Raw genomic sequence first — 19,766 nt, 5'->3', positions numbered from 1 at the left:
AATGAATGTGAAATATTGGGCAAAATGTACTGTAATGATAAAGATACATACAGATATAAATAGTGCAGATGTACTAAGGAGTGAAAAGATATACTATGTAGTATGTACATGTATAGTACAGAGGTTATATACAGTCTTTTGTTTGTGTTTGTTTTGTAATGATTAGCGGTGTAATGTTGAGTTCAGTAATATGATGGTGGATGGAAAAAAGCTGTCCCTGAACCTGTTGGTTCTAGTGCGCAAGTTTCTGTATCTTCTTCCTGATGGAAGGAGGTTAAACAGTTTATGACTGGGATGCGAAGAATCCTTGATGATGTTGTGAGCTCTGCGCAAACATCTGCTGTGGTGAAGGTGCTCAATGGCAGGTAATTGGGTGCCAGTGATGTGTTGAGCAGTTTTGACCACCCTTTGCAGTGCTTTACGTTCACTCACAGTGGAGCCTCCGTACCATACAGTGATGGAGTTGGTCAGGATGCTCTCAATGATGCAGCGGTAGAAGCTCGTTAAAATCCCCGGGGACAAATGAGATTTCTTGAGACTTCTCAAGAAATACAGACGTTGTTGTGCTTTTTTTTACCAGAGCTGATGTGTTCAGCTGCCAGGACAAATCCTCAGAGATGTGAACTCCCAGGAACTTAAAGCTGGAGACTCGCTCTACCTCGGTTCCATTGATGTTGACTGGTAGATGTCTCCTGCTGTTGGATTTCCGGAAGTCCACAATGAGCTCTTTGGTCTTTGTGGCATTGAGAGTCAGATTATTGGTGGCACACCATACTGCCAGATTACAGATCTCTTCCCTGTAGGCCGATTCCTCATTGTTTTCAATCTGGCCGACCACGGTGGTGTCATCCGCATACTTGATAAAGATGTTGGATTTATACAGAGGAGCACAATCGTGGGTGAACAGGGAGTAGAGCAGTGGGCTCAGAACACAGCCCTGCGGTATGCCAGTGTTCAGAATGAGGGTTGAGGATACCTGGTTTCCCAACCTGACAGATTGGGGTCTGTTGGTGAGAAAGTCCAGAATCCATCTGCAAATGGAGGTGCAGATACCCAGTTCCCTGAGCTTAGTGATCAGTACAGTGGGGAGGACTGTATTGAAAGCAGAGCTAAAATCAATGAACAGCATTCTAATGTATGTATTGCTCTTATCCAGGTGGGTGAGAGCAGAATGAAGAGCTGTGGAAACTGCATCCTCAGTTGACCTATTCGGGCGATAGGCATACTGGTGTGGGTCCAGTGTAGGTGGTAGGCCCGCAGTAAGGTGATCCAGGACCAGTTTCTCAAAGCATTTCATAACAATAGGGGTGAGTGCAACTGGGCGAAAGTCGTTCAAGTATTCAGCAGCTGATACTGCCACCTGATACTGGCCGCATGATACTGCCACCTTTTTGTCACTAAACCGTTGATACTGGCCGCATGATACTGCCACCTTTTTGTCACTAAACCGTTATAAACGCTCCCTGCTGTTACATCTGCTTAATGCTGCCAAGGTTGTATTCCAGTATTCTGGAAGCAACCAGTATCCCCTCACATCAAGACTTGGTTCAACAAGATAAATGAATTTAAGCTGATGGGGGAACTCATGAAGGCGGAGCATTACAGAGAGGAACAAGTCTGTAAAACTTGGTTTTACTGGACTAAATTTACATGTACATTCTAATTTATAAATATTTTAGGCTCACAATTGTGACCCCGATGAAATGAACCCCCCACCCGCATGGAAACTTATGTTTGGCTCTACTCAAGATCCACACACACACCCTCTTTCCCTACCATTCTCCACCCAATTTTTTTTTTTTCCCTTTTTTTTACTCTTTTTTCATCTTGCAAGGTTTTTCCCTGCCTCATCTCACTCATTCTCCTCAGTCTTTTTCTATCTACAAATTACCAAATTATACAGGGCTGGCCTACGGTAGCGGTCAGATTGTATTGTTTCTGACCAGATGGTTTTTTTATCTACAATCCTGTTTTACTGATATTGATTAATGTAACACTTCTGTGTGGGATTTGTATATAAATCTTAGGCCATTTACAAGATAGTGAAATGTGTATCAGGTTAGTGTGTAAAAATGTATTGTTGGTAGAGGTTGTGATGATAACAATTAGTGAAATGGGTGCCCATGTTAGAGGATGAGTTCTAAACTGCATAATAAAGACATGCCGCAGTTGTAAATATTGATAGAATTTCTGCTTGGAAATTTAAAACTCCATTTGTAGAGCTTGAAAGGTTTTAAGCATATTATTAGTATACAATTGAGAAAGATATTTTAGTCCTAAATGTGACAATATGTCAAACCCCGTACACTTCCCTAGCTCATGCAATGATGAGTTATCACCTGTGATTATTTGAATGAAAGCAGCAGATTTTAAAATATTAAAAATTACTTTTGAAAATGCATTAGCTTATTAAAGCGTATATGATTTTAGTGATTGGGTTTGAATATACTTTATCCTGGTATATGCAGTAACCTAACAGTTGTTACACCTAATCACATATTTCAAAAGCTTTTAAATTTCTAACTAGAGAAATCAGCTTCACATTTTACAAGGTTAACTTTAATACTTCAAATAAAGCAAATTTCTCCCGGCCATGAATGCGTTACAAAAGTACAGACTATCCAACAATAAGCAAATACTTGCAATATGCAATGACCCCATTCAGAGGATGTTCCCTTTGATCCCTTTATGAAATCCAGCATCCTTTTCTGGTTCATATTTGTCTGCGGGATCTTTGATGTTGCAGACATGGAAGGGAGGCACAAAAGGTGGGATTTCCTGAATTTAGTCCCAGAGATAAGTCACTGTAGAGAGGTGAGAGGGCAACAAAAGTGTAACAATGTAACATTTCCCAACACCTTTTTTGGGCCTGTTCCTCTGTCCCTGGAGCCCGTGGAAATTTGTGCTCCTGAGATCCATTTGCTACATATAATTTCCTCTTTCTACAAACACCTCTGAATTGGAGATATCAGTGATACAATGAAAAAAGTAAACAAAAAATCTTTATTCTTCCCATGGGAAACTCCATACACTCTGCTGAGTGTCCTTGGCAAAAACAATACTTGTCAAACCAGACGTGGCAATGAATTCTGTTCCAAGAAAGCAGTAAGATAGCATTGCAATTAGTACAGCATAATGCTTAAGGATTGTTGTGATTTTAATACACATTAGATTTTTTTAATGTATTCGGTACAGAATGCAACTATGCAAATATAAATTAGTATATCTGCTTTGTGTTTTCCTCTTCTTTGAGAGCTGCTATCACGGTGATTCACAGGTTCCACACCAGTATAGGCAAAGCATTGTTTATATTCAGCTTGTCTGCATTGTAATTGCTTCATTGTAACTGCTGGCCAGGATGGAGAACAAAAAGGAAGGTAACTCTCCCCATTCCTGTTTATTTCATAGTGGACCAGGACTGAGAACAAGGGTGAATTAGGAAAAGCTTTCTGTGTTTTTTTGGCTAGAATTATAGGGAGTGAGAGATGGGGATGGCTTTTACATGGTTGCCTTATTTTTTATTTAGCAGTTTGTGTTCTGTTTCCACTAACGACATAAGTGCAGTGCAGAGCAGTATAGAATCATTATAACTCCTGCCACTGAAGACAATTCCTGCCATGCTATTACAGCACACGGCAGAAAATCTGAGTGTAAGCAATCCAATGGGGTTGATTTACTTAAAGCGGAGTTCCGGCCATTTTGCAACTTTAGTGATTCCTGGAGTGCTCGCTATGCTGATCAACAATTGGGCATTTTCAATTTTTTTCGGGGGGTCCCTTACCTTATTTTCAGGGCATTTTTGATTGTACTTCCTCCGTCTCCCCCCTCTGTGGCTGCGGCCACCGACATCACTTCCGTCTTTGCATTGCATCCTGGGAGCGGTTTGTCATCACTCCCAGGAGGCTGGAATCAGGAAGAACTCCCAGAACACTCCCTGGAATCAGGAAGAAGGACACAGCAGATTACACTGTGGCTTCAGATGCCCACATCCAAGATGGCCACGCCCAGACAGCGTTTTTAAAAGTAAGATTTTTGACTAAAATCCAATACTGTACACCTTATAAGTATGAGAATAGCGGTTCTGTAAAGGGCGATGGATTAGTATTATAGGGGTATTTTTAGTTAAAAAAAGGTATTTGAGGCCGGAACTCCGCTTTAAGGACAATAGTCTGTTCACATTGTAAGGGAAGTTGCACTTTGCAAGAGCATTTGTCCTAGAGCTTGGTGAATGGTGTGAAGCTCTGACCTTCATAACCCAATGTTAATGTTTTTTTTTAAATTTTAATTGTATATGATTGGGTACTCTTTGCAAACCACATTCACTAAGCTCTGGGGCAAATTCCTATGCAAATTGCAACTTCCCTTGCAAAGTCTATTTGCAAACAGTCTATTTACCTTTAGTAAATCAACCCCAATATATATATATATATATATATATATATATATACATATATATATTGGCCCGAGCCTGAGATAACAGCTCTCAGAGCACAGCAAGAGAAAAAACATAAATGCCTAAATTTTCAAATTGCCAGTCATTTTTTTCAGTACCCTCCTAGTTTGTTATTTTTATATGTTTCATAAAAAAGATGACTGAGTGATGGTACATGTTTCCTGACTGGCAACTAAAACTCTGGATGTCTTTTGAGAGGTGATAGATTTGGCATCAGCGAGGTCCAGCTCTGAGACACCAAAATCTCCCATAAAATGTATTTATTTTTCCAATTCTAAATCTTACATTTTCTGGTTACCAAAACACAAGCAGCTGGAAATTCCTTACTTCACTGAATGAAGCCAAATTCTTCCAATAGAAGGAGAACATTATTTACTGCTCTGCGTGATCCTTTAATATTAAAAGGCAGTTGTACTTTTTGATTCATTCCCTTGCCCCTTCAACAACCCTAAATATACAGTATTATACTCTTATAATGCTCTGTCTCCTGCCAGATCCACATTGTGCAGCCTACTGAAAGCTGCATAGCCTCTACTGCAAATTATCCTAGTTGGTCTTCTTCCTACTGCGTATGTACAGAAAAATCCCTACGGTAAAGCTATATAATTGGTCCCAACAGTAGTCAGATTCTTCACAGGGATGAAAAATATTCTTTCCAAGCATGTGCAGAAATAAGGGATAAGCTAAAAGTTTCTGAGATTTATTCTCTCACTTGGCCTGAAGACCAATAGGGTAAAACTTTCAATGGTTACCCCTGTTCTGGGGACAGTTGTCTTTGAAGGAATTTCCCTTTACCTTGGAGAAATTCCTTTTCACTTCCTAATGTGTTAGAGTCATGAGTAGGAGGCAATCTCCCCAACAGTATACATCAAAAAGAAACTGACGGGGTTCCATACTCTAGCCAAAACAAAAAGAAAAACTTTTTGACTATAGATCTATAGATGCACTTTAATAACTTAATATATATAGGTTAAAAAAAAAAATTCCCACCTTGAATAGGACTGGTTACAGCATGGATTGCAGCGATCCAGACGGACATTGATGAACGAGGCTTACTACTTACAACATGCCTTATCTTCTATTATATTGTGGGTTTATTACCACTCATTAAACCTGTTGAATTTTTATGGACCCTGTCATACACAGTATGGATTTTTGATGTCTTTTCTATCATTTCCTTTCTTCGGGAATATTCATTTCTACTAATTCTTATCTCAACATTGCTGCCACTTCATATTTTAACCGCTTGCCGACTGCCTAACGATGATTTACGTCGGCAGTCAGCCCCTCACAGGCAAAGTGACGTAGTATTACATCGCTAGCCTGTGAGACTCTAGGGAGCGAACGCGCGCCGCTAGAGGCGCGCTCCCGCTCACTCACGGACCCCCCCGCGCGTGTGAGAGGCGGACCTGATGTCCGCCGGTCACTCGCGATCGTCGGTTACACTGGGAGAAAGGCAGGCGGCTAATGTAAACAAAGCCCCCTGTCTTTCTACCCTGTGTAACAGCAGAGATCATACGGTCCTGCTATGTAGGACTGTAGATCTCTGCTGTTACATGAAAAGCCACATCCAATCACAGTTAGAAGCACGCCCCTAGGGACACACTTAAGCCCTCCTTCTCCAATAAAGTTAGCCCCTTCCCTGCCAGTGTCATTTTTACAGTAACAGTGCATATGTATAGCACTGATTACTGTAGTAATGTCACTGGTACCCCCAAAAGTGTCAAAAATGTCAGTCAAGGGTCCGATCTGTCTGCCGCAATGTCGCAGTCCCGCAAAAAAAAAATCACAGATCGCCGCCATTACTCGTTAAAAAAAAAAACAATAAAAATGACAAAAATCTTTCCCTTAGTTAGTAAACGCAATAACTTTTGTGCAAACCAATCAAAATACGCTTTTTGATTTTTTTTTACCAAACATATGTAGCAGAAAACAAATTGGCCTAAAATGTTAAAAAATTTAGATTTTTACATTTTTTTGGGGGGAATTTCATATAAAAAAATGTGAAAAATATTGTTATTTTTGCAAAATTGTCGCTCTTTTTTTGTTTATAGCGCATGATCAAAAAATTGCACAGGTGATCAAATACCACCAAAAGAAAGCTCTGTTTGTGGGAAAAAAAGGACGTCAATTTCATTTGGGTACAGCATCGCCCGACCGCGCAATTGTCCATTAAATTCACGCAGTGCCGAATCGCAAAATAGGCCCTGGTCAGGAAGGGGGTAAAATCTTCCGGGGCTTAAGTGGTTAATCTATATGGGTAAAAAAAAAAATCCCCACCTTGAATAGGACTGGTTACAGCACGGATTGCAGCGATCCAGACGGATATTGATGAGCGAGGCTTACTACTTACAATATGCCTTATCTTCTATTATTTTGTGGGTTTAATACCACTCATTAAACCTGTTGAATTTTTATGCTACACTCCGATTGGCGCCGCTTCTCTTCTCTTGTATCTGTTTACAGAGTCATCTTCTACTCTGACAACTGGCTGCCTAAAGACTGACCATCTCTGGGACCCTATAGCACTAGGTCTATCGCAGCACCTTATGGACCCTGTCATACACAGTATGGACTTTTTGATGTCTTTTCTATAATTTCCTTTCTTCGGGAATATTCATTTCTACTAATTCTTATCTCAACATTGCTGCCACTTGATATTTTAAGCGCTCTCTAAACCCCCATTCCTTTATACCTAACAATGTGCTGCAGAAGTGGCTGTGCTAAAGGCTATAGATTAATTTCCAGAAGTGGGAGAAGGCTTGCTCTTGGATTGATTTTCATCATGTGTAATAGTTTGTGATCACAACACAGACAAGGATCATTGCATTGCAGCCCTGCTTAATTTCCTAACAAAAACCCAAAACTTTGTAAAGCCGTAATTTTCTTCCCGATTGCAATAAAAACAAAAGCAGACACAAGTAAATATACAGTATATACCAAAACAGTGCCGTGCAATATACAAAAAAAAAAAGGAAAAATTATATATGTGTAACAATAAATCTGTTGTTATGTACAGTGTGTACCATTACATTATATTAGAAAACAAATCATTGTGCCAAGTGTCCATAAATACAACATACACAATTTATGTATACACAGAATATTTCACTCCACATCTTTCATTCTCATTTACTATTCCAGTCTTCTCAATAGTGAATTTTCACCGTGTGGTATACCTATGCATGGAAATTCATGTGCACCATACACTGTGCTATCCTGTCACCATCACACTTCTGCTCTCACCTTCTTTATTTGACCCAAAATCAATCAGGTCTTTTGCGCTTTATAACTATAAACAATGCCGTGCTAAAGATAAAAATTGGAAAAAGTTAAGTTCAACATGTGTTATAACACATAATATGTAGTAAAATGGCAAAATCTGGTACAAATAATAAAACTGGGTACAATGAAAATAACGAAAGTGCATATGTGCAAAACAGTGCAAAAAGTCTTTCAATGAAGTCCAATGATACTATCACTTTTTCAATGAAGAAAACTGCAATAGTGCAAATAAAGACGCAGAGAGTGAATAAATCAAAGTGTCCAAATCAAACAATAAGATCCGTAGATGAGCAAAGGAGTTCTGTGATCCAAAACAGGAAAAAGGAAAACCACCGCCAGTGCTTCAATGAAGAGAAATTGGGAGCGCTTACCAGAAACAATGGACTCTCCTGTCAATGACAGAGAATCGCATGAGCATTTAGGTATAGAAGCCTTGTTGAAATGACCCTGGATGTATGGTCCTTCTTCTATTAACCACTTTAAGACCGTAAGGATTTGCCCCCTTAATGACCAGGCCCTATTTTGCGATTCGGCACTGCGTTATTTTAACGGACAATTGCGCGGTCATGCGATGCTGTACCCAAATACAATTGACGTCCTTTTTTTTCCAAAAATAGAGCTTTCTTTTGGTGGTATTTGATCACCTGTGCAATTTTTATTTTTTGAGCTATAAACAGAAAAAGAGCGACAATTTTGAAAATAAAAAACAATTTTTTTCACATTCTGCTATATGACATTCTCAATATATATATATATATATATATATATATATATATATATATATATATATATATATATAAAAATCATTTTTTTTTAACATTTTAGGCCAATTTGTTTTCTGCTACATATTTTTGATAAAAAAAATCACAATAAACGTATATGAAATTGGTTTGCGCAAAAGTTATCGCGTCTACTAACTACGGGAAAGATTTATGTCATTTTTAATTTTTTTTTTTTTTACTAATAATGGCGGTGATCTGCAATTTTTTGCGGGACTGCGATATTGCGGCGGACAGATCGGACCCCTGACTGACATTTTTGACACTTTTGGGGGTACCAGTGACATTACTACAGTAATCAGTGCTATAAATATGCACTGTTACTTTAATAATGCCATTGGCAGGGAAGGCGTTAACAGTATAGGTGATCAAGGGGTTAAATGTGACCCTAGGGGAGTGATTCTAACTGTATAGGGGTTGGACTTGTGAAATGATCACAGAGACATGCGATCCTATATAGCAGGATCACATGAGCTCTGTGATCATTGCAGGGAGAAGGACCTTCTCTCTCAGCCGGGAGCGATCGCGGGTGTCAGACGGCAATCAGAGCTGCCTGACACCCGCATCAGCTTCCCCGCTGAAGATCGGGGGTGGGAGCGCACTGTCGGCGGCGTGCGCTCGCCCCCAGCTCCTCCCAGGCGAGCGAAGTATCCCTACTTCGCTTTGCTTTTACGATCCAGCTTGCCGCCGTAAATATAATGTAAGCGGTCGGCAACTGGTTAACCCAGGTGCTCACAGAAAAAAAGAAGCTCCACATAGTGTAATAACGTCCAGAAATAAGCATTTATTAAAAGGTAAAAAACGTAAATTTTCTACATAAAAAACAAGCGTTGGATGAGATCACATGTGTCTCAAAGGGCACAGTATTGAGAAAAAAGCTCACTCCAACGTGTTTTGTCCACCTGGACTTCATCTGGGGTATGAGATTCTATCCTGCCACTACGCATATATACTATATATATACCCAAATAGATTAATTAAATTGTAAATTAGATTAATCAATTCACTTTTGTTGCCAGCGATTTAGACATTAATGGGTGTGTGTTGAGTTATTTTGAGGGGACAGCAAATTTACATTGTTATACAAGCTGTACGCTCACTACATTACATTGTCACGAAGTGTAATTTCTTCAGTGTTGTCACATGAAAAGATATAATAAAATATTTACAAAAATGTGAGGTGAGATACTGTAAATGTTGTTTAACTGCTCTCAAACCCAATTGGTGGGGTATACTAGTATACAGGGCAGCAACATCCGCTGTAGCTAATATGTAACCTTCCCTAAAATCTCTATTCTCAAGCAACTGAATTGTAGCTTTGGTGTCTTTCAAGTATGAAGGGATTAGTTTCACTAAAGGTTGTAAATAGAAATCAATATATTACCCTATATGGGACGTAATAGAGTCAATCCCACTAATAATGGGCCGTCCCGGAGGGCATGTAGGATCCTTATGTACTTTTGGAAGATAATAAATAACTGGAATCCTGGGGGCTTGTGGAATTAAAAAGGATCTCTCTTTTTATCTAAAATCCCTTTATCAAAACCTTTATTGACTAATGAAACCAACTTCTTTTTATAGCGCGTGGTGGGATTGTATGAAAGTTTTTTATAGGTATCCTCGTCTCCAAGTAACCTATTAATTTCTTTCAAATAGTCAATTTTATCCAATACGATTCTTCCGCCTTTATCGGCAGGGCGGATAACCCTTATTTTTCCTGTTACATAACTGATTAAAACCTGCCCTTAACTCTGGATGCTCGCGTGTCTTTTTAACGGGTAAATTATCTAAATCCTTTAAAACCAACGCTTTAAAAACTTTATTGGATGGGGCAATCTGGCCCATAGGGTTAAATAATGAAGGATTGGAAAGGCTCGAATGGACATAGTCACCAATACAGGTCCTCGCCGCAGGTTGTATGGGGTTAGCCATGATATGTCTTTGTATGTTCAGTTTACGTATACATTTTTACACATCAATAAATGTTTCAAACCTATTGAGTTTTTTGGGAGGGACAAACTTTAAGCCTATATCTAGAGTAAATTTCTCAGCTGCTGTGAGTTCCACTTGGCTGAGATTAAAAATATCTTGGTCTGCTATGTTCTTTTCCTTTTTCCTCTGAACTCTCCTCCCCCTTCGGGAACCTTTCTTGGATCTGGGTCCCAATTTGGACCTTGTGTTTCCCTGGGAAAATCGCAATGTTTATATTGATTGGGATTATTGTGGTTGTAGTTAAAAGGATACCTGTCGTAATTGTCTACATCTCTCTCTAGGTGAGAATGTATGTTTTGACATTGTGAGTCTTCCCTAAGTGGGGAGAACCAATTGTAAGTACGTATCGGTGACCTATCTTAACTATAGTAATCATTTCCTCCATAGGAATGAGTAGTTCTATCATAATCGTTCCTAGAACGGAATTGGTGACCTCTCGATGGACCCCAATTGGGACCCCTCCCTCTGTTTCTATGTGAACCTCTTCCACAATTACCATTTGGAGGGTAAGGTCTTGAGGGGGCTCTACTTTGTTGATAATTGGGGGGATAGCCCTCAAAAGGGGCTCTATTAAATTGATAATTATTAGGAGTTCTGAAGTTGGGATGTTTTCTATTAGAGTTGCTATCGCGCTTTCCCCTTTAAAGCTAGGCTTATGTGTCTCAACTGGTATCTCCTTCATCAACTTTGGAAATTCTAGAAACTCAATCCATTTCCATCCTGAACCATCTTGTAGATTGTCCCTCTGCTTGCAGGACAAAGTTTTCTTCTTCCTGAGTCTGTAAGAAAACCACTATCAACTGCTCTATGTTGAAGCCTTCTCATGGAGAGGTGGTAAAGGACATCCAAGGTTCAATGAGAGGACAAGCGGCAAAGTCCAGAGTGTGAGGCAAAACTTCCCCAGACCATCCACTCTCATAGAAGGCTTCAATCCGACCGCAACTACAATGTAACCATCACACACCCATACTGCTGTGAGGTGGAATACGTCTCAGGCAGCACACACATTTTTTACTAACATTTGACCGTCACTCACTTGACCACCAATCCTCATTTTCCTGCTGGAGTGAGAAAATAAAATATTGGTTATGTTTGAAATCTCCACAGTGGCAAATTCCAAAAACATTATTACAGGCTACTAATATGTATTATTCATTTTCTTTTACTCTAATAATTCTTGTTTGCTTGTTTGGCAGTGGATGTAATCATTGTCTTAATAGCACCAACAGCACATGTTTTTTTTATACTCTGCCACATCAAATCCATCAGTGTCTGCACAATATTTATGATTGGCTGGCATTGCTTACACCCTATCTCCTGCCAAGATAGCAAGCATTTGTGCTGCAAGTTTGAAAATTACTTGCTAAGCTATTGCTAGACTTGCCAGGCTTCACAAAATTTGTTGCACAATTGCAGCAAGTCCGCATTGCATGACTCTAGATCAACTTTCTTTGCAAAAACTCTGCAAGTCAACTTCAAGTTCTGGTTCAGTTATCTTGTGCAATAGTTATCCCACCACGGGGATCACTGTGGCTGAATTTTCATGCTGTGGACTTGCAGAGATCTTGTTGTAGACTCCCTATTGCAACTTTGCTCTTGCTAGAGACTTGCCACACAAATTTGCTACAAATTGGAAAATAATTTGTCGTTCAAGTCCTCTGCAAGCACACAAATCACCAGTGAAAATGTGCAGCAAGTTAACAGACTTACAATTTAACACCGCTACAAATTTGCAGCAAGTTATCCTTGCTATCTAGGTGTAATATTGATGCCCAGGAGGTAACAATGATTCAGCATAATATTAATGAAGATGTGGAGGCTTCTGGTGACCCCAACTGGTTCCGCCAGGTAGAAAATAGAAATAAAAACTATAGCAATAGAAGATTTGGTAGGTGAGTAATACATTTGATGTTTCCTTATTTATTCTTATATTTGGCAACTCTTTTGCAGGTGGCAATTTTGCAGGCCAAAAAGATTACAAGAATTCAAAAAATGTTTTACAGTCTCTGAACTTCTGAAGGAGATTTTGTTTTCCGGTGAATACTTTTATTGAAAGTGCAGTGTAGCTAACAAGGTACATACTGAATAGGCACATAAAGTAGATAAACAGGAACATAGCAATTACAGCTAAAAGGCGACCATAACTATATAAACGTGCATTTCTGTTTTGCCCATGGCTTATACGAAATTCAGAGTCTATATTTTACCCTTTCCTTTTATCAGAAAGTATAGACAGGGAAGTTTCTCCATCTCTTCAATTCTGTGTAATATAGCAAACCACTCAACTGTTGTTGGGTCATGTGTTGATCTCCAGTGGACAGGAATACAGTCGCACTACCATCTGCATAGCAGGAAATTTATGGTAATCTTGCTTGGGAAGGGAAGTGTGATGTAATAGATATTGGGCGGGAGAATAGTCCGGAGAATATGAGGTTACCTGGAAAATAATGTCCAGGTAATGTCCAATATGGTTGCAGGAGCTCAAAGCTCCACCAAATATGTAGCATGGTGCCTTCCTTTACAGCCACATCTCTAGCACATATTGGAGCAATTTGGGTAAAACTTATTTAAAAGAGTTGGAGTTCTGTACCATCTGGCTCTGATTTTATAGCAGTTTTCCTGTATTGCTACATTCAGGGAGCCTTTATATCAGGGGTGGGGAACCTACGTCCCGGGGGCCGTATGCGGCCCTCTAAGTCATTTGATCCGGCCCCCCATGCAGCTAAGTCTGTGTCTCTCAGCTGATCTGTCAGAACGGAGCCAATGCTTCCTGTATAGTTCCGGCTCCGTTGTGACAGTCTGAGTGAGTCACAGGAGGAGTGATATCAAATGCACTCCGCCTGTGACCAATACAGGAAACATCGCCTCTTCCTCCAGCACGGCGCCGCTGCTAGCTAGCATTTCCTGCCAGCAGTACCAGCCAGAGCCAGCAGTACCAGCCAGAGCCAGCAGTACTCACAGCAGTACCAGCCAGAGCCAGCAGTACCAGCCAGAGCCAGCAGTACTCACAGCAGTATAAGCCAGAGCCAGCAGTACCAGGCAGAACCAGCAGTACCAGCCAGAGTCAGCAGTACCCACAGCAGAACCAACAGTACCCACAGCAGTACCAGCCAGAGCCAGTAGTACCCACAGCAGTACCAGCAGGAGTCAGCAGTACCCACAGCACAGTACCAGCCAGCAGTACCCACAGCAGTACCAGCCAGCAGTACCAGCCTGAGCCAGCAGTACCAGCCAGTAGTACCAGCCTGAGCCAGCAGTACCAGCCAGTAGTACCAGCCTGAGCCAGCAGTACCAGCCAGCAGTACCCACAGCACAGTACCAGCCTGAGCCAGCAGAACCCAAGGCAGTACCAGCCAGCAGTACCTACAGCACAGTACCAGCCTGAATCAGCAATACCCACAGCAGTACCAGCCTGAGCCAGCAGTACCAGCCAGCAGTACCCACAGCACAGTACAAGCCAGCAGTACAAGCCTGAGCCAGCAGTACCCACAGCAGTACCAGCCAGCTGTACCCGCCAGCAGTACCAGCCAGCTATGCCCACCAGCATTACTCGCCAGCAATTCTTTTCAAAACTTACCACCACAAAGTCAACTGCGCTCCAGACTGACCGACGCAAACCTGGAAAACCAGTTGCGAGTAGCAACATCATCAATACCAGCTAACATCACACACCTCACCAAAGAGAAGCAGTTGCAGCTATCACATTAGGGGTGAGTTAATTAAATGTTTGACCAAATATAACAGGCACATTTTTAAGTTGATAATTTTGTATGGCCCCCGAATGATTTTATAAATACCCAAATGGCCCTTGGCAGAAAAAAGGTTCCCCACCCCTGCTTTATATGTATACTCGTTGATATTTTCCCAGTCCTCATCAGAAAGGGTAAGTTGTAGCTCTTTTTCCCAAGCCTTCCTTGCTTTATCAGTGGTCCAGGCAGATTCATCCATAAGAAGAGGGTAGATAAACGAGATCAAGTGGCATTTGGGCGTTGTTCTGGTGCAAAGGGATTCAAAAGGTGTTAGTGGTCTGCTCCTCATTTTGACTAATGGTGGAGACCCTACAAAATGCACTCTGTATGTAAGTCAACAAGGGAAAAGTTCCTTTGGAGGATATGGACTCTCTGCTAGGGAGAGAAGTTTTATTTTTGAAAAGAAATGTTGAGCTAGCACCTCACTATGGGGCCACTCTTTCTTCAAGAATGTAAGTGACAAACCAGGGGGTGAAGACTGGGTTGCCACGTACCACAGTTAAAGGGCCCAGGGAGGAAGAAAAGGCAGCTAATTTACATGCAATTCATAAGCAAAGTAATGGATGGTGTTGAGGCGGACTGAAGGAGATTTTAGTAAGACAGCAATAAGGCAATTTCAGCTTCGCTGATGTAAGGAGCCATTCGGGGAGGACAATGAACTGTTTGAAATGTATTGAACATGCACATTTTGACACTAAATTAATCTGAAATACAGAGAGGATTAAGAAAAAGAAATGTGTCTTTGAAAAGGCTTGTTTAGGTCAAAGCAGAAAGTAGGGAATACATTCTTTCAGTGTTTTTCCTTTCAAACAATTATTAGTATTTGGACTTGCTAGAACATTTTACTATTTCAGGGGAGGCAATACCCTAGCATATCCCCTTCCCACCTTGCATGTCATAGCTCCCTTGTATTCTAGGAGTGTCTAGCTAAGTGGGACATAGATGATTTGGGTTTTGTTTGTTTTTTGTTAAGCCAGCGGACTGAACAAAAATATAAAAGGATTTCTCCAACCACCCAAGGAAGTTTGATCTAAAGATTGACTTCTGTCGAACAGGGGCAGCCAGACATGGATGGAAATGTGTCCAGTTCCCGCTGAACCAGCTGAATTTTGATCCATCTATCGTCAGCTTTACTCTCATTGCTGGCCCAGTATAATGTTATCCACCCTGTTGGGACAGGAAGTGACAAGAAATTACTCCAACCAGGACAAAGGCAAAATCATATTTTTAGTAGCATTAGGAAAAGTAAGAGCTTCTCATGTATTTATTACTATCAGTGCCTTCTTGTGACATTGACAATTACACCACCATTCCCTGTACGGTGTCACAGGGACAGGAGGTGAGGCAATTGTATCAAAGAAAAAAAAACATACAGAAATGTGACCTTTTCTGCACCTTATAGAAAACTAAAAAAAGAAAACATTTTTCTGGAGTTAAACTTTCAATTTCTACCACCTATCTCGCAATACTGCCACTCGATGTCATACATTGCATTGCTGCTCTAAAAAGACAGCATGTGTTTTTTTTCTATTGAGGAAATGGAAATGTCTTTTTTATAATACCTTCAACAGATAAACCACTTCTAGTTTAACTACAATAAGCATTGCAATAAATGGTTAACATGGCTGTATATAATTTAGTGATTATTACTGCATTTGCTACGCTTTGGAGAAAAAAACATCCAAGCTATGATATCGATCTTCCAGCTTATTGCTCTTGTGCGATTGCGACTTTTATGAGTTTGCAATTATGTTTATCTGAGACATAAATATGCGTGGAGCACATTTGTAGTCGGCAGAGGGAAAAAAAACTGATGCATTGGGCTTATCTGCCCAACTAGGCTTTTCATTTGTCACTGTGCTTGTGCTAAAGGGATGGACTCATTAAAGTATAAATAACACATCTTTTAGCCTAATTATTTTCTTGAAACATATCCCATGCATTTCAGTGATAAAATATCCCTTTGCTCCTTTTGTAATTGTTACCTTTCACAACTTAGTTGCCTAAAGGCTTTGAGACACAGCAAGCTGCCGAGAGGTAAGTCTGAACACATTGCATATATGGTGTGTTCACTGTGATTTTTTTTTTAGATTTTAGTTGAGATTAAATGTGTTTCAGACACCAACATCCCAAAAATGTATCCCATAAAAGTACCAATATGTCATCCCATGCCATCATTTGTATGGACATGACATGGTATGTAAAACCTGCATTTGTGCATTTTGGTTAAAGCAACAGGTTTGCTTTAATCCCCTGACCCTTTGCACCATATACTTATGTAGCACATCATTACATCCTGGTGGAATAAACTGGGTGCCAGTCACTTTAGACATTTTAACAGAGTTTATTATAGGACCAATAAAAATAAACTCAGCAAAAGAGTGATTTAGGGCACATGGTACCCAAAATGACCAAAAATGAAGATTTTCTACTAACAGTCAGTATGGAAAAAGGACCTTAAAGCCAGTCTGGTACTATTCAATCTGTAGAACCATTTAAATGCAGCATATATACCATTTAAACATAAACAAACTTCCTGGTGACGCCTTCCGGTGAAATTAATTGAGGTCTGACCAGGGGCAGAACTTCCGGATTCTTTACTGACGTCACTTCTGGCTCAGGTGGAACGCACGTTGGCTTTGAGAGATGAGCAGTGGCGAGGATTTTATACTAACCAGGATGGTTAGTCCACTAACAAGTGGATGCCAAGTATACACCAAGCTTAGGATTAAGCATTAAAGCGGTGAGGATCCTAGTGGCCCAAAGCTATCTGGTGAGTGGCCCCCCCTTATACTAGGTGGTGGAACACATTACTTACGTGTAGCACTGTAAAGTAGGAAGAGCATGTATCACTAATGCACATGTGGCTGAAAAAAATAAGTGGAATAGAAGAATTTTGCCGTGCATTCTTTTTTATTATCACCTATTATATTGTTTACTTATTTTGGTATTTTTGTGTTTATTTTTGCAATTGACACTGGTTGCATGGATTTGTTTGTTTATGGTAATTTGTACTTACACATTTGCATTAGAGCTAGCACCTCAACATATAAAACATATACAGTATACCCCTTGGATGAACCACCACATCTTTCTGCAATGTACACTTGCAGTAGCTTCTACCCAGCTCTCTAGGACACTCTTCAGCATATGGACTTTCAACCCATGGTGCTCCAATCCAGGTAATTATCTTCCTGTACAACTTTTCCTAGATATACCCCCCAGCAGGTCAGCAGGACATTTCAGGCCCTAGACTTGGGTCCCTCTCTAGCACAGCACATTCTCCCCAGGTGGCAGGCCTGGAAGGATAACACACAGCAAGACACACTTTTACACAAGATAGAGCTGAGAAGGCAAGAGAATTTTCAAGGGCATAGAAAATATTTATATACTTCCCCAGCATGCACTACTGGTAATAAACCTCCCAGGTAGGACGTACATATTCCACCATAAAACACCAATTAATGTTCAAGCTGACTACCAAAGGACTATGGAAACCACTGCTTAGGGCAGAGTTGCTCCCACACCACTCTGTTCAGCAAGAAGAGCAGAAGGAAATACCTAGTACGCCTTGGAATGGATGAGCGTGTGACTTGCTCCATGTGACAGCAATAGCAAATCAGTGGCACACATGTAGTCCATAGCCTCTTAAAGGGGTTTTAAAGTCAGAAGGTTTTATTTTTATTTAAGATAAAAAGCTTTCTGTGTGCAGCAGCTCCCCTCAGCCCCCCTCAGCCCCCCTATCACTTACCTGAGGTCCTTCTGTGTCCAATGATGTCCACGAGTGTCTCAGCCATCCGAGATTCTCCCTCCTGATTTGCTGAGACAGAGCAGCGCTGCCATCGGCTGTCAATCTAAGTCAGGTAGCCAATCAGGAGAGAGAAGGGGCGGGCCGGGTCAGGGCTCCGTGTCTGAATGGACACAAGGAGCTTTGATTCGGCTCAGGTGACCCCATAGCAAGCTGCTTGCTCTGGAGACATTTAACAGGAGGGAGGGGATAAGATCACAGAAGAGGGACCCGCAAAGAGGAGGATCTGGGCTGCTCTGTACAAATCCACTGCAACAGAGCAGGTAAGTATAACATGTTTGTTATTTTTTTAGGAAAAAAACAAGACTTTAGCGCCCATTCAGACTGGCTCGACACGACTTGCTGGGGTGACCTGTGAAGTCTTGGTGCGACTTGCAGGGACTTCATATAATTGAAGTCAATGCAAGTCGCCTCCAGGTCGCTCCAAAGTAGTACAGGACCCTTTTTCTAAGTCGGAGCGACTTGTGTCAATCCTATTAGAACGGGTCCTGTACTATTCAATGGCGAGCGACCGAGCGACCGACCGCGAGCGACCAAGCGCGACTTGTCAGGCGACCAAGTCGCCTGACAAGTCGCGCTAGTGTGAATGGACCCTAACAATCTCTTTAAACCAGATCAGGAGCAGGCTAGGTAGTGAAAACTTGATAAAAAAGGGTTAAACAAAGACACACCTTTAGGGGCTGTCCTCTCGACATTAACCTCAGCCACACAGTGCTGCTATTCAGTTTCTTGCTGCCTAGCAGTAGGACTAGGTTCCCTGCTGGGACTCTTGTCTCAGTTTTTATTTTCTTTGAAAATGTTTTTATATTTTATTTTCTCACTCACTAACGCTAGTTAGTCAGGGGGGATCCTCCTGGAGAACTACAAGCGACAGCCGGGCTGGGCCATGCACTGGATAATCTAGATCCTTATGGTGTCCCAGCCTGGCCAACAAGCGCGCGCAGGTTGTGGTCCACCCAAGCCTCGGCAAGACGGTGCCCCGACGGATGGGGACAAGCCTGTGGAGAAATTTTTTCGCCGGGACACATCAACCCTGGAACGCCTTGTGTTGCAGCGCTCCCTCTTGGCTGACAGCACCCCCACGCAGGGTGGGGGGTGACCCGTATGGGAGCGGAGCCTGCGGTCCGTGGTATGGTGAGTGATGCTACCCCCCCCCTGTGTCCCTGGGACAGTCATCTGGAGGGGTTATGTGGGGCCACTCTGTGGGGATGTAAGACCATGCGGTCTCCGCAGTGTCCCCCCTGGCCGGTCTGGATGGTCCCTGCCTCCCTGCTGCTTCTGGGGGCGCTCCCTACGTGGGGGGATGTAGGGTTATTACCTTGTCCTGGGGGCTTCCTAGGTGGCCAGGGTCCCTGGGCTTCTCCTGTCCGCGCCGAGTTTCAGCTGCCATTTTGGGTGAGGGCATGCTTGTCGGCTTCTGTGTTAAGGGCACCAGCCATTTTTTGCAACATGTGCCTTTGGCGCTGTTTCCGGCGCCATCTTGGATGTGGGCAGCCGCAATGTGAGGGTGGCGGCCATTTTCCTTGTGTTTTCTCCCCATAGACTTCCATTGGCATCCATTTTTGTCTGGCTCAGGGCGCTGTTCGGCCTCTAGTGTATGAGGTAATTTCCTCCTGCCATCTTACTTGCTGCTGCTGAAGCTGGAAAGCTGTTTGTTTGTTTGCCTTTCTCTGACACTGCGGGGGTTTTTTGTTAACTTT

The sequence above is a fragment of the Pelophylax lessonae genome (assembly GCF_965119305.1).
Source record: "Pelophylax lessonae genome assembly, chromosome: 9".
In the NCBI taxonomy this organism is placed as follows: Eukaryota; Metazoa; Chordata; class Amphibia; order Anura; family Ranidae; genus Pelophylax; species Pelophylax lessonae.
This window is presented reverse-complemented; position numbering follows the sequence as displayed.